At 42.8% G+C, this 4,546-nt stretch overlaps 1 pseudogene; it reads right to left on the reverse strand.

Annotated features, from left to right (window-relative positions):
• Positions 1–2,777: 2,777 nt before the first annotated feature.
• LOC133910663 (transcription initiation factor TFIID subunit 14b-like) lies at positions 2,778–3,973 on the reverse strand (annotated as a pseudogene).
• Between the last annotated feature and the right edge of the window lie 573 nt (positions 3,974–4,546).

The raw sequence follows: 4,546 nt of genomic DNA on the forward strand, positions 1-4,546 counted from the left end.
GTTTATACATTAAATCTACATCACCGTTGGTCAGAAATAGAATTAATGCATGATTAATCTCATTATAATATTGTCATTAATCAACGTTGGTCAGAATAATAACAACATTATAATAAATATATCCATTTTTCAAAAATTAAATTCTCCCGTTGGTTCGAATTTAATAATGAAAATAAAATCTTTAAATACGCAGCGGAAAAATGAACTGTTTTCATGAATTTTACCCACAGGGAAAAATTATTATTATTATTAATATTATTATTATTACTATTTTTTATTTTCTTTTGAGCCAATTTGAATTTTCCAATTTTCCAGCTCTTGCTCTTCACTTTTTGGCCCAACCGGCTCGGCCCATCTCGGCACCCAGCCCGGCCCCTCTCTGTTGCGCGCGCGCACTGCTTGCCCAGGCCGCAGCGTGGGCCTGGGCCGGCAAAGTGCCGCTGCCGCGCGCCCCGCCTGGGCCGCGAAACGGCCCGTTCAATCTCGGCCGTCCGCGCCGATCCGACGGTCGTCCGTCCGTATCGCGCGAACAAAAACGGCGCTCGGCCGGCGACGGCCGAAACCCTAGCTCACTCGCCCCTCTCTCTTCTCTCTCTCTCAGCCGCAGCGGAGCACGAGCGAGCGAGCGAAGTCCGAGGACTCGGCGCCGTCGCCGGCCCTCTCGCCGGCGAGCGCGCTCCCCAGCAGGTGAGCGCGCCGCCGTCGAGCGGCCTGGCTGCGGCGCCCCTTTTGGCCAGAGCCCGGCGGGCAGCGCCCCGGCTCGGCCTTCTTCTCCCCGCGCGCCGGCGAGCCGCGCTACGGCGGTGTCAGCAACGGCGAGGTAGGCCTCTGCGGCGCCCCTTTTGGCCAGAGCCCGGCGGACAGCGCCCCGGCTCAGCCTTCTTCTCCCCGCGCGCCGGCGAGCCGCGCTACGGCGGTGTCAGCAACGGCAAGGTAAGCATCTGTTTCGATTCTAGCCCCTGTCGTGATCTGACTAGCAACCTGGCTCTGATACCATTGTTGGGACTATAGAATCTATCTAGGGTAGACCCGAGATACTTCAAGCTTATCAATTGAATCAAAGACCTACTGAGAGACAGAGAGACAGAGAGGAGAGGTAGAGGGACGAACCTGACAGCTCCGGAGTAGATGACCCAGATGCCTCCATCACGTTCGTTGATGGAGTCTGCGCACGGGCAGTGACGGTCGGGGACGGTGTCGGTGTAGCCGTCGACGTGGTGGAGCAGGGCGGCGCGGCTGGTGGCTTCCCGTCACTGGCTGCGCCCCTCTTAGATCGGATTAGGGTTAGGGTTTCGGTGGGGTGTACGGCTCAGTCGAACCTCGTGAAAAGAGCCGCCGGTCCCCACCTCTTTATATAGCGTAGGGTGACAGGGGCCCTCCAGCCATAGTGGGCTGGGCGCCCCCGATCAGGGCGCTGATCAAGGGCCCAACTGGGCCGTTGGGTCCAGTTAGGGTTAGAGATCAATCTAACAGCCATCACTCCATATCCGGCACACTCGGACATTCTAACAGCCATGATACTCTCGGTCACCGAGCATATTTGATTCACCTGTTATGGTTTTAGGTGCCACAAAAGACTATCAACAGAGGATTTGTGGCGTCAAAAAATTTGAGGAAGAAAATAAGCATCTACATAACCAAGTCTCCTTATCTCTGTTGTTTAGAGGGGAGCTTATAAGAACGGAACTGGAGCAAAGTAAAAATACAGTTCACTTTATTTCAGTCTTCATGGGTTCTTTATTTAGTTTAGAGATAGTCAAATAGATATGCATGTGTACAGAGCAACTTCTTATTTAGACGGAGTGGCAAAAAACCTGAAATCATAATGTTTAACTGAAATCTTAATGTTTGAGAACCACACATGATAGAAAAAGAATGCAGTGATCTAATCATTTCCACAGTTACATTACAATTGTAGGATGTTACTTTTACATCAAGTAAATATGGTATTGTAGAAAAGGGTACCCTTGTATTTGAAAAAGCACTGTAATAGAGTGCATAGATATATAGATGTGTAGATATATAGCAGCATAATTTGAGGATGACTACAGCTATTCCCCTGCTCTTTGTAATAGTAATTTGTGCCTACAGTTATATGATTGAGATCCTTGTAATTATACAGACGAATCTCACTATCTATGATCATTGTGGTACATGAGAAAATTGGGTAGTCTTTATTACGAGCCTTTTTGTAACTACGATGTAAGAGACTTAAACATGATACTTGTTAGAGCTCCTCTTGGTGCACAAACTAAAAAGGAAAAATTACCTGTGACTCTGCTGTTATAGATGCATAGAACCTTTTAGTTGTAGTTGTACCAGATGAAGCTGGATTCATTGTGTAATGATTTGATTCAAGTACAGTACAAATAATAGATTAGTAATGGTGAGAATTAAATTTTGAATTTTGCTGAACATGGTTGCAGGAGCTCTTACTGTGTCTGTTCAATTTCTATTCTATCATCGTTAATCTGCAAATGAGATAAGCTGTGGGAGCTTTCCTGTATATAATTTGAATGATATAGATGATAATTGCATTATATAAATTAAAAGATAATATTGAAGAAGACAGATAAATGCAACCTGTATCTCAGCTTGTTTTGATTTAGACTAATAATATAATATGCCTTTTTGGTATAAACAAAAGAAAAACGGAAATAGATATACAGAAAAACAATAGACACAACGTGTAAGTAATGTTTTCTGAGGGAGCATAAGGGCACAACAATTCATGTAATATGCACATTCAAAGGCTGATTTCTACATCAGCTGCATGCCTAAAGCAACCACTGCAATGAGATACAGCGATACACACATCAGATTTATTAAGCAGTTGTTGTATGGTTCCAAGACCCAAGATCTTCCTTACAACCAGGTGTAATAAATCTTTTACAGGTTGCATGTATAGCTGGTGTATGCACATGGAAAATAAAAAGGCCTTCAAGCGGTATTTCTAGTATTTTCATGAATATCAGAAAATAAGGACAGTTGGTGATAGCTGTAAGTTTCACCTGTTGCCGAGCCGCATGTAGTTTTAATAGCTCATCTGCTTCAGAGAAATTTGAGAACCACTGGCTCTAAGGATGATCCTTAGTGTCACCACACTTCTTCTCATATGGAACAATTTTCATAGGGCCTACATATTTGGTAATTACATAATGCTCCTTTGGCATTTACTGCTGTGAAATATAAGGAGTACAAGTGAAATCATACCTGGGGCAGGCAAGGTTATACCAGGAGGCAGTCTAGGCACAGTAGCTGCTGGATGATTTTGCACCCGTTGAAAAAATGCCTCTGTAGGCTCAGGGAAGGTATTTTCATCATATGTTTCCACAACAACCGGCTTTTTGGATAACTGAGGTGTAATATCTTTTCCAGGATATAGCTTAAGCTGATGAAACCTACATCACTTGTACAGTTAATTATCTGGTAGCCCAGAAGAATAAAAACTTGCGAAACAAAAGCTGTGCAGCTTACAGATCCAAGTGCTTATCACAGACATCACTGTGGAAATAAAAAGTTATTGCTATTTCAAACTCTCCCCATCCAGATTCAGACAGCTGAAAACGTGGTTGCTCTACACCTCTTGTTGGATTTTGGAAACTTGGGTGAAGTTGAAACACCACACGTTGAACTATGAGACTCAAACCTTCATTTATTGCAGAACGGACATAAACAGTCCACTTGTGAGAATTGTACCTAAGATTTTAAAGATGAATCATACACATGGACATGAGATATAGTTCACTATAAGCAAGAATAAACAAGCTCAAACTGTATGTAGAATTCAAAGTAGTAACATTTTTTCAGTATTTTGAGAAAATAACCAAACATAAGTATTTTGTGAAGCAAATACTTACTCGCTTGCCTTTTTACCATTACAGGAAGAAATAGTTCCATAAACGATCGGAAAACTGATCTTCACATCCTTGAGCTTTTTATTCTGTTCTAAAGAATTTTCGCGATAGCTCATATAAAGCATAAATTATCAGAACTTACTAACCAATAAGATAGTACTATGCGTGTAGAGAAACACAACCACTCAGCAGGAAATTGTTTTCCATGATCAGATCCTGTTTGTCGTAGTCACAGTGAAGTGTTTAAATAAATGGGAGATGAGCTTTGGTGGATCTCAGTTCTTCTCCTGTTTTTTCAAGCATCGAAAGCGAGTGACTATTTATGTTTTACCATTTTATCTTAGACCAAGCTGTATTCAAAAAAAAAAAAGAGAGAGAGAGAGAGAGAGAGAGAGAGAGAGAGAGAGAGAGAGAGAGAGAGAGACAAATCAAACAAGGGAAGATGGCTACACCCTCATTCCATAGAATTAAAAAATGGAGCTTAATTATGATAGGCATAGGTAACACTGATGTTGTCACATGAGTAAAGGTATATTATATTTAGTATTAACTCATCCATGATTCTGATATTTATGCGTGTTGACAAAACTCATTTGCATACAGGCCATGTTCTTTTCACTTCTATTTGGTGAATCACTAACCAAGTGTCCTTAGGGAAAGCTTGGTGGCAGCACGAGCAGATCAAACTG

Source organism: Phragmites australis, chromosome 3, assembly GCF_958298935.1.
Source record: "Phragmites australis chromosome 3, lpPhrAust1.1, whole genome shotgun sequence".
NCBI classification, from domain to species: Eukaryota; Viridiplantae; Streptophyta; class Magnoliopsida; order Poales; family Poaceae; genus Phragmites; species Phragmites australis.